This window comes from Dipodomys merriami, unplaced genomic scaffold (assembly GCF_024711535.1).
Source record: "Dipodomys merriami isolate MVZ:Mamm:240054 unplaced genomic scaffold, mDipMer1.0.p SCAF_51, whole genome shotgun sequence".
Taxonomy (NCBI): Eukaryota; Metazoa; Chordata; class Mammalia; order Rodentia; family Heteromyidae; genus Dipodomys; species Dipodomys merriami.
The window spans coordinates 7,057,715-7,073,099 of NW_027206080.1; the positions used below are offsets into that span (position 1 = coordinate 7,057,715).

Sequence of the window (15,385 nt, forward strand, 5' to 3'; positions counted from 1 at the left end):
CACAGTCATCCTCTGTAACAACATATCCCACATTAGTTATTCCTTTGTCTTATAACTACCCATGAATTTTCCTAACACTAATTTTGTTTCCTGAAGATCTGATTTTGTCATGTACCTTTGTCAACAATACACCTCTGTAGAACAAAGCAGTCACAGGTATAAAAATCCTCCCCCCACCTTGGCCCATTCTAAACCCAGGACTCCAGGGACTCCAACCCAGTTCAGACCTGAGGTTGTCTTCACAGAATTCTGGACAGGACATATCAACATGATTTTTAAAAAGAAAGAAAAAAGAGAAAAGAAAGAAAAATGTGTCTTATCTTATGCCTTAGAATCTCCCACAGTTATTTGACCTCTCACTTAGGAAAGGTTGGTCCAGAGGCTCTTCAAATCTGTCTGAACACTTCTGTCAAATCCGAGAGCTCCTGATTCACTGGAGGTGGAGAGGTGCTTCTGTTTGCCAATGTACCGCAAACCATCTCTCTTCCTCCCGCCCTACTAGAAACCTTGTGGTTAAAATAACACACAGCCTCTATTCAGAGCTCAAACTTCAAGCTGCTATCGAAGGAGGCAGATTTTGGATCTAGACAACTCTCAGCACAGGCACCTGAAGTTGCTTTCTGAAAAATTCAATAGTTTAGACACTGCAAGAAATCAGAGATCTCTTCAGGTAAATATATCTTTTTTCCCTTTCTTCATTATTTTGTTGAAAAGCCAATTAAGAAAACAGACCCAGTAAGGCACTGGGAGAAGCCAGCTACTTTCTAGCTTTTTCTTTGTAAACAGGGCTGTGTCTATGTCTCTGGAAGATGATTGGCAGGGAGGGAAAATGACAGGTGCATTCTGTCTGTGAAGACAGGGCTGGGTTTCTGAGGAGCAAGTCAGTCTAGGTAGAGTCATCTTATTAAATTTGATCACATTAGTAATACAGAAATAAGTTATGCAGAAATAGGATCAGAAGTGGGGTAGGATTTAGTTACTCTGGTTGGTGTGTTGGCTTTAGGGCTGCTGATGTGACCAGCTCACCCACATGGGAGGTCTCTGTGCTATGCTGGCATCTTTCACTCTCACAGAATAAAACCCATTGCTTCCCTGTCCTTTGTTGCTTCTCTTCAAGCAATTGGATATTACTATACCCATCTCTACTCCCTTCAAAATTCATGCTAAATTCATGCTCCTTATCCCCACCCCAATATTAGAAAAAAATAAAGAGAGATTTTTGTAAAATGTGCTAACATTTTCTTTGAGTACCAGTAACTATGGTCTTCTGAAAGAAAAGTTCATTTGTAGAGTGAGTAATTTGTTTGGAAAACTTACCACCCTCTCTCTCTCTCTCTCTCTCTTTCTTTCTCTCCTTTCCTCACTCCCTTCACTCTCCTCCTCCTCTTTCTCCTCCTCCTCCTTTTTTTCCTTCTCCTTCTTTTCTTTCTCTCTCTTTGGCTGCAGATTTTTCCCTTTATAAACATGTTTGCCTATTAAATACTTTGGTATATCCCATTGTGACTGAGTCTTTGATAGATTGGACAATGTCTGCCTTCTCTTCTTTCCTGAGACATTATTTTTTAGGGTTTTTCTTTGGATAAAGTTTTTTTCCCACTTGATAAAAATCATCAATCAGTTGCATGTCAGTCAAACAGTTTAAAAATATACACTGTGCAATCTGCACTAGAATTGTTACCAGAGTTGGGTAGTAAACAGAATTCTCTTTCAAAGAATAGCAATGTCAAACATGGTGTTTATCAAATATCCTGACTCCCACTTCAAACCATTAAATAATTACCAAGCTTTGCCAGATAGTACAAAATTCCTGAAGAAATTTCAAGCTCCAAGTTGTAGGTGAGGGTGAAGTGGTTGTATGGTTACCTTCACTGAGAGATCACCATGCGTTGGGTACCATACTGAGCACTTTCCTGTCATTTGATTCTCAACAGCCCTCGGTACATACACACACACAGGAGGGCTTAGTACCCAGCAGCATCCTTCAGATGAGTGTTCAGCTCAGCGCCAGCACTCATGGGATGCCAGCAACAAAAACTGTGCTCAGGAAGAAGATGGCCGGGGCCAAAAGGGTCATTGGGCATCCAAAATGGTGAGAAGGAACAGTTAGGCTGGCAAGGAACAGGTGGGAAATCTGGAGTGTCTGAGAAAGACACTGATGGGATGCAGAAAGGAAAGAGCTGGACTAAGAAAGCAGAGGTATTAAGCACGGGAGGTTGCATTAGGAGGAGAGGAGTCAGATTGTGATAAGACTGATTGGAATATGTGTGCTTTGGGCTCATTCTTTCCCCTTCATTTTCCTTGAGGATTTCCCCCTGTGCTCTCCTGTCTCAGGACTCTGCCTGAACTTCAGCTCATCTTCCATGCTTTCCCTGAGCCTCCTATTCCAAGAACATCCATGACCATTCTGTTTCACTCCCTCTTAAGTATTGTAGTAACATACATATAGCATATGATTGACTGTTTTCACCATGAGGAGTGCTTTGGTGGCATTTAGTACATCCAGGATGTTGTGCAACCATTACTGCTATCTAGTTCTGAAATGTTTTCACCCCCAAAGGAAACCTTCATCCACTAAGCAGTCATTCCATCGCTCTCTTCCTTTAGTCCCTCGAAAGTACTAATACACTGTCTTTTTGTGATCTTTTGTATTTTGTGTTGACTCATACATTACACTGACTCAGCATATTTTTCACATGCATGGATGGTATAGCATGTATCACAGCCCTGTTGTATTCTGTGGCTGACTGGTAGTTCATCCAATGGATATTTTTTAGATCCATTGATCAATTTGTGGTTATTTGAGTTGTCTCTTCCCTTTTGCTATTGAGAATGGTACTGGTACACACATTGGTGAGCAAGTTTTTCCTTGAGCACATTTTTTCAATTCCTTGGAGGGGGGGGCTTATATATAGGAGTGGAACAGCAGCTCATCTGGTAATTCTATGTTTAACTTTTTGAGAAATGTCCAAAGTTTTCCACAGCAGCTGTGCCATGTTACATTCCCACCACCAGTGTAGGAGGGCTCAATTTCTCCACACCCTTGTTGCCAACTTCTTCTTCTTCCTCCTCTTCCTCTTCTTCTTCCTCTTCTTCCTCCCCCTCCCTCCCTCCCTCCCTCCCTCCTCCTCCTCCTCCTCCTCCTCCTCCTCCTCCTCCTCCTTCTTGCATGAGCCACATCAATCCCTACTTTTTCCTTTTCTCCTTCTTCTTGCATTAGCCACATCAATCCCTAGTGGGTAAGACGTTATATCTCACTGTGCATTTGAATTTTATTTCCTTAGTGACTAATGACATTGCATATCTTCTCGTGTGTCTCATGTGTTTGTTCATCATGGATCCCATTCACTCTTATTCTCTTTGTTTGACTTTGCTTTTCCTTATTAATAGCCTTATAACTTAATCACTCCATGACACAGTAATTCATGTGCATGTATACGTGTGTGAGTGCAAATGTGTGTGAGGGACGGCTGGTACTGTGGCTTGAATCCAGGGCCAGGGTACTGTCCCTTAGCTTTTTCATTCAAGTCTAGCAAACCATTGGAACCTGAGGTCCACTTCTGGCTTTTCTGGTGGTTAATTGGAGAAAAAAGTCTCAGAGATTCTTCTGGCTGGGCTAGCTTTGAATGATGATTCTCAGATCTCAACCTCCTCAGTAACTAACATTACAGGCATGAACCACCAGTGCCTGGTTGCATTTGTATCTAATAAGTAACTTTTAATGTGTCTCCTCCTAGGACTTTGTGAGCTCTATAAGAATAGGGACACTATTATGATTTTTATCGTATTGCTTTAGTCAGTGTTCAGCACTACAGAGTCCTACTACACATATGCAGAATAATTGGAGTACAAAATATGATTGTCCAAAGTTCTTTAGGAGGGTCAACAGCAGGGCTAACATTTTGAGGGGAAGAGACACAGCTGGACCCATCCCTTAGCTGGTCCATAAATTAGCTGGTCCACAAATTAGCAGATACATACCACATTTCCCACATTCACCACCTCTGTTGATACTACCATAGCAAATAGGTCATAGTGCTCCTCCAATACTTGGGTGGTGGGAGAAAGGCTGGAGAAATGTATAATCAAGGTTTGAGGTTAGAAAAGCCAGACCAAAGACAGCAACAAGGAGATGGAGTGGGAGGAACAGACAGGAGGGGACAATAGAGGAAAAATAAACAAAATTAGGAGACCTGGCTGGAGTTGGGAAAATGATGGTAGAGGCTTCAGGAGTAGGAGGGAAGGAAATGCTTGTTTTGTACTTGAGGAGACAAGAGATCTGAGTTTATACATCCAGGGTATGGGTCAGACACAACATATGCCTTCAAAGGGAGTACAGAACTTGAGGAGACAAAAATAGAGATTCCTATTTGAAAGTCAGAAATAAAGCATCAAGAAGACCAATTTAAAAAAAGAATACTCTGAAGTATTTGACATATTCCCTTCTTATTCGATAATCATACAACTGTTAAGCCTTTATTTAATTTGTTAAGAGAATACAAATGCCAGTCATAAATACTTAAGAATATATTAATAAAACATAGTTTCCCCAAACTAAAAAAAAAAAAAGACCAATTTAATTCAGGGAAGCAACAAGTATTCTGAAAGGAGAGGGTGGAGAGAGAGAAAGAGGAGAGAATCTCTTTTGTCCTGTGCTTTCTCTGCCAGCCCCTGGTAATTTTTGGCTGTTTCCTAAAACACCCTTCAACTGGTCCCACCTGTTACCTTCAACCCACGAAAGAAGGTTAATGAATGAAGTGTAGACTTGCATTTTGGACAGTTCTTAATGATATGGATGAACCACACATCTCTGGAAGCCTACCATGGCTTCTTGTTCCATCCTAGGAAATTCTGTGCTAAGGTTTGCCATTCTCTTCATCCTGTGGAGAATGGCCTCAGTGAACACAGCTGTGACAGATGTCAAGGTAGCAGGACATGGTCATTCAGCAGGGAGGCTACTGTGGAGAAGGGAAGACGGTAGGCCTCTGGGCAGGCAGTGAAAGACTGGGAGACTCTCATCTCCAATTAACCACCAGAAAACCAAAAGTGGCGCTGTGGCTTAAGTGGTAGAGCGCTCCCCTTGAGCTGAAGAGCTGTGGGACAGCACCTGGGCCGAGCTCAAGCCTAAGTTTTCTCTACGAATGTTGAGGATGATGGGATATCTTCTCCTTATAAGCTCCTGCTCTGTAGTGCTGTTCTGTGCCAAGAGTCATTTTTTCTCTGACAAAATATCTATCTCCCTATTGCAAAGAAGCATTTCCCCAATCATGAGGATGTGTGGATTGCTACACTCCTCCAATTCTGAGCTAGAATAAAGATCTTTGAGAGCCAAGTACCCTTTTCTGCCACTCCAGCTACTACTCCAAACACACTTTGCCACTGTTGTTATAGAATAGAGTTCCTCACACTTTTTTTGGGGGGGGGTTCCGGTTGTGGGGCCTGAACTCTGGGCCTGGGCGCTGTCCCTCAGCTCTTCAGCTCAAGGCTAGCGCTCTACCCCTTGAGCCACAGCGCCACTTCTGGCTTTTTTCTTTTTGCTTATGTGGTGCTGAGGAATCGAACCCAGGGCCTCAGGCATGCAAGGCAAGCCCTCTACCACTGAGCCATCTTCCCACCCCCCTAGAGTTCTTCACATTTTGAGGAAACATAATCTATTTACTATAGTATCCCAGGTAGAATAGGGCATGGACACATCTTTTGTGTGTGTTTGAGTGGGGGATTTGAACTCAGGGCCTCTTGCTCTTGTTGGCATTTTTACTCAAAGCTGGTGCTCTGCCACGTCTCCACTTCTGGATTTTTGCTGGTTAATTGGAATAAGAGTCTCATGGATTTTTCTAACCAGGCTGGCTTCAAATCTAATCCTCAGATCTCACCCTTCTGAGTACCTAGGATTACAGGTGTGAGCTACCAGCTCCCTACCATCATACATGAGTGCATCTTTTATTAAGTAGTATACCAAAAAATCTAAACATTTTCAGATTTTCCTTTATTCAAATACAAGTTTTGTCTTCATTCTGAAATGAGGAATGCTCAAGACTGAATTCCTTGGTTAAGTGTTCTCCCTTTCTTCCTCCTTCCCTCTCTCCCTTCTTCTCTTCCTTATTTTTTGTTGTTAAGATACAACAATTTTATGTCTAGGAACACTAAGAACTTCTGTAGAATAATACCATTCAAGAACTCAAAACATAATGTGAGGTATACCAGTTAAATCTAAAAGGCTAAAATGTTAGAAATTTTAGAATCTATAATGCCAGTGTGTAGTTGAATGTAGGCAATAAAATCTTACTTTTATTTGTAAATTAAAAAAATTAATTCTTCATTGATACTTACAAACATAAAATTGTACACATTTGTGGTATAGGATGATGCATTTCCTAATTTAATTCAGTTGCTGATTGATTCATATGGCTTATTCATCTAGTACATGCTTGTTGAAGTCACTAAAAGCACATTAATAATCCCATTGGGAGGGTCACACCAGACCCTATTTTCTATTTTCCAGTTTTGATCTGTGTGTATGCGTATGTGTATGTGTATGTGTGTGTCTGTGTGTGTGCTTGCTCGCATGTGCATGAGGCTTGAACTAAGGGCCTCATACTTTCACTTGGCTTTTTGCTCAAGGCTGATGCTCTACAACTTGATTCACACTCCAATTCCAACTTTTTGCTGGTTAATTGGAGATGAGTTGCATGGACTTTCTTGCCCCAGCTGGTTTCAAACCAAGATCCTTAATATCAGCCTCCTGAGTAGCTAGGATTACAGGCATGAGCCATCAATGCAGGCTGGCTAGTCCTAAGAGTGAGGACTGCCACAGGGACAGTAACTGGTCATAGAGAAGTGCAGAGAGACAAGTACTGTGTAGGTAGGCATTAGGGTCCCTTGCCCACAGCCATGATATCCTTTCATTTGAGCTTAGCCTGCACAGCCCAGAGAAATCTAACAATTTAGTGTTTTGCAATGCATTTAAGTTCAAATAACTACAGTGATCATCCCAATTAACCTTCAACACTACCACAGGCTGTGTGGTGACAAAGTTCTCTGGGGTGTGTTCTTTGCCTCTTCCTACTACCTCCTCCCCTTTAAAGCAGCTCTTCAAAGTGACAGCTGATGTCTAAGGCATCTTCTATAAAAAAGTGTCTATTGTTCTGGTGTGCATAGTGGCGAGGGGGTGGGGAAAAGCATCGACTGGAGTATGGGCAAGGTTTCAGAGAGACAGAGACAGAAATGGAGACAAGGAGAAAGAGACCCCAGAGATTCCCTTCATTCTAGAAGGAGGGAATTAAGTGGTATGTTTCTTTTAAGATGGTGCCTCTAGGGAATAAATGTGTTCAAGAGTTAGTTCAGTGAGATGAATGGTGGGCCTGAGCATTTCGATACAGGATGTCGAGTCTCCAGACATTGTAAAATCTGCCCCTGATATTTTACACACAGCCAATGCAATGATGGCAGCCAATGTCAACGCTAATCCTAATGCTAATTCTTCACTTTCTTAAATTAAGACTAAAATCACATGGCATTGTTTAGGTACATGCAAGCTGAAGGTGTGGATTGGGGCTATATTTAGGCAGGGAGGAAACCCTCAAGGATTAAATGTCACCATTGCTAAGCTTGGTGACACTTGTGATGGCTTGGTGTTGTCCTCTCTTCATCTTTTGCAGATCAGCTATAAAAGGGATGTAAGAGAAAAAAATCGTTCCCACCCTCTCAAAACATTATAACCAACTGGAGGCAGCCCTACAGAGTTATATTGGACCTTTGTGGGCTTTTTTTTTGTCTGCAGTTCAATTTTTCTTTCATTTTTCTGCTGGTACGGCTTGAATGTAGGGTCCGAGTACTGTCCCTTGACTTTTTCTGCTCAAAGCTGTTGCTGTATCACTTGAATCACACCTCCACTTCTGGCTTTTTGATGGCTAACTAGAGCTAAGTGTCTCCTGGGCTTTTCTTCTCAGGCTTGTTTGAAACCTTCATCCTGCAATCTCAGACTCCTGAACAGGTAGGATTATAGGTGTGAGCCATCATCACCCAACAGGTCCTCATTTTTGAAGATGTGTATAGAAATGAAGTTGACTTTGGTGGTCTTCCAATCTACTGCTTTCCAGCACAGTTTCCCCGCTTTAAGCGTGGCTGTCTTGATCTATAAAATACGAACAACTAGAGCTCCCATCACAGAAATGTGGTGAATTTTGTAAGGCTCTCAGCACCTTCAATCAATGTTACCTATTATCATCCCAGGGAACTGGGGAACCTGCCAGCCTGCCTCTCCTCTTCTCTGACAATTTAGGCACAGATAAATCTCCCCCTTTCCCTCTCCTCACACTCTTCCTCTTCTTCTCCCTCTCCTTCTCCCTGTTTCTCTTTCTGCCTGTTCTAGGGCTTTGAACACAGGGCTTGGACACTGTCCCTGAGCTCTTTTGCTCAAGGACACCTCTACCACTCAAGCTTCAGCCCCATTTCCCATTTTTTTCAATAACTTATTGGAGACAAGAGTCTCATGGATTTTCCTGCCTGAGCTGGCTTTGCATTACAACTCTCGTATCTCAGTCTCCTGAGTAGCTAGGATCACAGGCATGAGCCACCAATGCCTGGCTTCATAATATGGCTCTCACCAACCCAAAGCCTGTGGTTGAATCAAGTCTAAACCTTACACTATGGCAGATAAAACCCCTATGTTGTTTCTTTCTCCCTTCTGACTTGCAGCCCTTCTGAGCCCTCAGCAGCCCTGTAGAACAGCACCCTTTTCCTGAAGGAGCCATAGGCAACCAGATTTCTGCATTAGCTTTGAAGTTCCCTCATTTCTAATGTCCTTCCCTCCACGTGGGCATCTTGGCATGTTCTAGTCAGGATTGGAGTTCATGTCTTTGTGCGGCACCAAGGTACGTTCTTTGTACTCTTAATGTAGCATGAACAGCTTTCAGTTGGAATCCTGATTCCTGTGAAAACTGAAGTTAGATCTTGTTCACTGCTGGTCTTCCCACAATCCTTTGTAAGCTATTTTGCACACAACCAGATAGAAACAAAGGTTGGTTGCACTGAGTTGAAAACTTGGCTCACTAAACATTTATTGTCAGCAAATTATTACATTTGCAATAGATAAAGGGTTTGTTCAGAACCAAAAGAAATAGATGTGTGTGTGTGTATGTGTGTGTGTGTATAGATCTTCACTCATAAAAATTGACATATAACATTTGACATCCCTTCCAATTCTTAGTGTATGAATCTGAGTTGTTGGCTTTATCTCCCTATAACATACTTCCAAATAACCAAAATATAAAGTTCATCAACAGATGCATAGATAAAGAAAATAGAGACTGGTTACACAATTGAATATTACTTAGCCTCCAATCCTGTCATATGCAAAAATGTGGATAAACTAGGTACAAAAATGTGGATGAACTAGGGGACATTATGCTAAATGAAATAAGCTAGTCACAGAAGAACAAATACTGAATAATTCCACACAAATGAGGACCTAAAATAACTAAGCTCACAGAAACAGAGAATGGAATGATGGTGACTAGGGATTATGGGAAGGGAAAATAAGGAATTGTTCAATTGGTATGAATTTTTAGTTATGCAAGATGAAGAAGTTCTAAAGATACGTCGTACAACATTATGCCTATCACTAACAACACCATATTGTGCACTTAAAATTTGTTGAGGCAGCTGTCATGTAAAATGTTCTTATGATAATAAAAAATAATAATCACTAGAGCCATGCCATCTACAGACATTTACAGTCGCCAGCCTAATCTGAAGGCCGAGTCCCAGCTCACCCCCTGGGCCATAGTAGAATCTGTGCTGCAGTCAGTGTGGAGGGTCTACTGGTTACATGCATTTCATGCATGTTAGGCCCCTGAGCATTCCATATGCATGTTCATCCCCTGCCCTATCTACACCCAGAGGTGTCCCTGGACTGAATGAATGTATCATCTTCCTTTTCTATTAAAATCTAATAAGTGAAAAATAGGACCACAATATCTATCATGAACTTTTCCTGTAGCAATATAAATTCACTTTTTTCATGGACATAGTATTTATCATATAGCATTATTTATAGTTTATCCCTATCTGAAAGTAATTACGTAAGTCCTCATGTTTATTATACCTCATCTTATAAAATATATGTCTAGGGCTAGAGGTGTAGAACACTTGATTAGCATACGTGAGACCCCAGGTTCATCTCCAGCACCACACATATGATACACAAGCACACATACCCATGCACACAAAAGTGATCTCTATGAGGACTAGACTATCTTCTTCACTGCTCCACACCCAGCGCCCCAAACATAGGGATCAAGATACACATGCTAAAGAGAATTGTCATTTGTATCAAGAATTTGGTACTAAATAGTGATTGTTTTTAAAAGATTAAAAAAAAATCTTAAAACCAGTGAAGAAACCCCCTCTAAAGAAAACTAAGTCTAGTCATCACAATTTAATTATGTTTTGGGAAGAAAAGTAGGAACAATGGAAGTTTGGGCTTCTAATTTCTTTTTGTTGTTGTTGTTGTTGTTTCTGTTTACTTATTCATTTATTTTGGCTGTTTTTGACATGAAGTCTCACTTGTTAGCCCAGGCTGGTTCTGCATTCACAGCCTTCCTGCATTAGCCTCTAGTGTGTTGAGATTACACATGTGTACACGATGCTTAGCTGCCCTTGATTTCTTTAGGAAAAAAGTGAAATGAGACAGCTTGATTTCTTTAGGAAAAAAGTGAAATGAGACAGAAAATGTGAACTTAAGAATTAATTAATCCCCTGGAGGTTTTGACAATGATTTGCTGAGATCTTTCTTCCAGGATGATGCTTTGTGTTTCAAATAGGGGTGGGTGGGCAGAGTAAGAGTCAGGAATTATTTTAGCTTTCATTTTTCTTATTTAAAACAACTTTAGCTAGGCATCAGTGGCTGGAGCCTTTATAATCCTAGTTACTCAGGAATCTGAGATCTGAGGATCACAGTTCAAAACCAGCTAGGTCAGGAAAGGCTGAGACTCTTTTTTTTTTTATTGTGAAAATACTGTACAGAGGGGTTACAATTACATGGGCAAGATAATGAGTACATTTCTTGTTTTTTTTGTTTTGTTTTGTTTTTTTGGTCCGGTTGTGGGGCCTGAACTCCTCAGCTCTTCAGCTCAAAGCTAGAGCTCTACCACTTGAGCCACAGCGCCACTTCCGGCTTTTTTCATTTTGCTTATGTGGTGCTGAGGAATCGAACCCAGGGCCTCAGGCATGCAAGGCAAGCACTCTACCACTGAGCCATCTTCCCAGCCCCCTAATGAGTACATTTCTTATCAGACATTGTAGCCTCCTCCTTTGTTTCCCCTTCCCATCCTCCCCCCCCAATCCTTTCCCCCCTCCTCCCCCCCCACCACCAAAGTTGCAAAGTTCGTTTTCGACATAACAACTTGTACATCTCATTGTTGCAATGGGTCCACCTGTATCCTTATTTAAAAGATTTGTTTTTCCCTTTCCCCTCCACAAATTATACCAACATCAAATACAGTGAAAGTAGGGGTTATACTGTGGAGGAGGGACATACAAAGCAACAAAGAAATAGTCTTATAAATGTGTTAGAAACAATTGCATGAAAGAAAAAAAACATTTGAATACATATCTTAAGGCTCATTTCCATAACATCACCTTATCTGACCTTTTCTGCTTGACTCAGACATATACTAGATATTGCAAATAAGGGAAACCATGGGAAGGCTGAGACTCTTATCTCCAATAAACCACCAAAAGGTCTGAAGTAGAGCTGTGGCTCAAGCACTAGAGTCCTAGCTTTGAGCACAAAAGCTCAGGGACAGCACCCAGGTTCTAAGTTCAAGACTCAGGACTAGCACACACACTTAGCAGAGAAAAAGTTAAGAAATGGAAACATTAGAAATATAGAGGAAGGTAATGAAAGGGATAGTAGCAAAAGCTATATGGAGTATACACCATAAACCTAGCACTGCTTACCTGGTAGAAAGCAAATGAGAAGTGAGGAGAAAATTAAGTGAAGAAAATTGAAAACATGAAGACGGTCTTATTGGCCAAGGAACTAGCACATGACTAGTGAGTTTGCCAATTCCAGCTCCCAGGCTATATGGGGAACAGGAAGTTCTGAGAGCTAATGGGGGAAGTGGGGTGAATATGGGGGAAGAGGGTGGAATTGTAGAGTTGAAACATTCATGACAGTTATTGGCCAGTAAGAACTTTGGAATGACACTTCAAAAGAATATGAGTCATATAGAGACTAAAGAGATTCTGTTTTTTTTTTTTTTTAAAAGATGTGGAAGTGTGAGGATCTGGAGGACATTTGTCCCACTAAACATCTCAGAAATAAACTAAAACTCATTCATTCTTTATTTTAGTGCTCATTCATCCCAACTCAACCACGAGGACTATGATGGTGAGAGAATCAGGCCAAACCCAATCCCTGCTTCCTGTGGAGTTTACAGATTAAAAAAAAAAATCAGATATTTCCACTGATGAAGACTTTGTTCAAGTAGGGATTGGAGGGTCAGGAATTGATGGAAGACTCACTGTCGAAGAGGTCAGTTCCATACATGGTGGGGAAAGGCAGGGAGTCAGGAAGCCCAAGTAGCTGAGAGTGCCCAGGATCTGGCTGGGATGGAGCTAGGTTGTCTTGAAGAATCCTTCTAGGTAGGATTTCTGTGCAGAGAGGATCATCATGATGCCTTAGAGGTATGGATTCATTTTCTCCACCCATTAAAGAATTAGTAGTCAGGGGCTGCCGGTGGCTCACACCTATAATCCTAGCTACTCAGGAGTCTGAGATCTGAGGATCGCTGTTCAAAGCCAGAAGGAGCAGGTTAGTCCGTGAGACTCTTATCTCCAATTAAACACCAGAAAACTGGAAGTGGCGCCATGGCTCAAGTAGTAGAGCCCTCGCCTTGAGCTGAATTGCAGAGGGACAGTGCCCAGGCCCAGAGTTCAAGCCCCACGACTAAAAAAAAAGAAAAGAAAACAAAAGTCAGGGAAATATTTCATGCAGACAGAGCAAATTTATTTGAAAATGAAAGGAAAACCATGAAAGTAGCAAGACTCAAGACTCCAACAGGAGAGAAGCCCACTGGAGTCCTCTAGGAGGATAGTTTTTATAGTATGGGGCTCCTTCCATATTGTTTCCCCTAGACTTTGTGCTGATAGCTTGGTGGCTTGTATGCACATCACCCTGGTTCTTTTCATGGGTTGAATGGGCATGACTGGGAACTCACAGCATTTTGAGGAGAAAAAGGATTTATTTGCTCAGGAGCCTGAGGCACTATGGGAACAGGAAGCAATAGGATTGGCCACATATAATCTGTAAACTTCTACATCAACCACTTTTTATCTGTATCCACCAGAGAGTTCCCATCCTTATCTACCTAACCATTCCCCTTTCTTCTCTCAGCATCATCTTCACTAAACAGAAAGAGGAGGACAGCCACAAGAAGTAAGATAAACTGATGCAGGAATAGTAGGTAGAGTTATCTGAAGCAGCCCAAAGAATTAATATCTGCATGAGATTTTTATCTGAAGAACAACAAGACACTAAGGATGCTATAATTTCTTCTTAAGAGGACAAGATGTTACTAGTAGCTGGACTCTCCAAATAACAAAAACTCACTCATTTATAACTGAATCTGTTCATAATTTACCACTTTGGAAGAACAAAGGCCTAGATAAGGCTTGTTCATTTTCTCTCCAATCCTTTCTGAAGCATATATTGCCTGAGCACAACATTTTCTTGATGTTCCAGAGTATCAAACACTATGCTTCTAAGTCCTTACTCTTAAGAATTTTATAATATTCCTACATCTTGAGTCTTGGACTGTTTTCAAACTTTTTCATTTCAGGTTGCTGTCATACCAGACTCTATCATCTATCTCCATCTCTATCTATTAATTTATCATCTATTTACAATTATCTATCTGCCATTTATCTATCATCTACCAGTATAACATCTATGTATGTATTTATGTAAGTATGTATGTATGTATGTATCTATCTATCTATCTATTTGTCTGTCTGTCTATCTATCTACCTATACCTACCTATCTACCTACCTATGATCTGATCTATTTATGCAGTACTGAGATTAGATTCAGGGCCTTAATACCTGCCAGACAGTGCTCTGTCACTTGAGCCATGTCCCTAGACCTTTTGCTTTATTTACTTTTCAGTTAGGGTCTCATGTTAACCTAGGGTCACACATTTGGTCATTCTCCTACTTTTGCCTCCCAAAGAGCTAGGATTACATGCATCTACCTCCATGCTTTGTCCTGACTCTCTCTCTTTTAATTTAATCTTATTGTCAATGAGATATACAGAGAGATTACAGTTACATATGTAAGGTAGTGAGTACATTTCTTGTCAAACATAGTTATCCCCGCCCTTGTTTTTCTCTCCTTTTTAATTGGGTGGCTCCAATTTTAGATGTGATGAAAAATAAATGAATCCAACTCCGAAACCTCCATTGAACTTTAATATAGGGTCTTGGGGGTCTCTTCAGTGCCACCTTGGTTTCTCCTCATTCTCATTCATGCTTCATATGATAGGGTAGCTGGAGTGAGATCCACTGGGTATCTCAGTGCTGTGCTATTTGATATAGAAGCCATGAGCATTTACATTTTGTTTCATCAAAATTAAAAGAAGTTAAAAATCCAGTCCTTAGTTGCAATTTCAAGTGGGTTTATGGCCACATAGGGCTGGTGACCACCATGTTAGGCAGCATACAAAAAGCCCTATTGGACAATACTGTCTTAGTGAATTGTAGAAAACACGGACCATATGGTTCATACTACTGTCACTGATACTGTTAGACATCTCTGTGGCAGCAACTTGAGGTATACACCAAATACAGAACTGGATGTGGCCTTTCTTGTTCTGCTCAGCTTACTAAAATACATCCTGTAAATTATTCCTTGCAGGATTGTTATAATTACTGTAATGCTATTGAAGAAATGCTCACAGATCTGCTATTTCCAGCAGAGGAATGGACTCAAAGCTAATTAAAATTCTACAATTGCTCACTGGAAAATCCAAACTCTTGCTTGACTCACCTCCCCTCCATGTCGCCAAATAAACTTAAGGCATGTACATGCCATGCAATCTGAATGTAGTTGAGAAATGCTATGACCCCACTGAACCTTTTGTCCCTTAACCTTGGGACGATCAGGTCCATGCAGGAACCTGTATGCCTTGGCACAAGCAGATGCTCACTTCTTAAAGAAAAATAAGCTAATTGAGCTGATGAGCTAGTTAGCATGAGCCAGGAATAGCAAATGAAGAAGAAATGGATAGACTGAAGATTTTCCAGCAGGATGTCATATAAAAGTCATATCGAGGTGTGATGAATAATGCATTACTGATTTCTTGGTTTTCATTATGCTCCAGCTGG

At 41.1% G+C, this 15,385-nt stretch overlaps 1 protein-coding gene across 1 annotated transcript in view; it reads left to right on the forward strand.

The window, feature by feature from the left end:
* The first annotated feature begins 595 nt into the window (after nucleotides 1-595).
* Jcad (junctional cadherin 5 associated) overlaps nucleotides 596-15,385 on the forward strand; it is a 96,886-nt gene continuing 82,096 nt past the window's right edge. The window contains exon 1 of the mRNA XM_069998220.1: nucleotides 596-670. The gene's annotated coding sequence lies outside the window, so the exon portion shown is untranslated. The remainder of the gene's footprint in view (nucleotides 671-15,385) is intronic.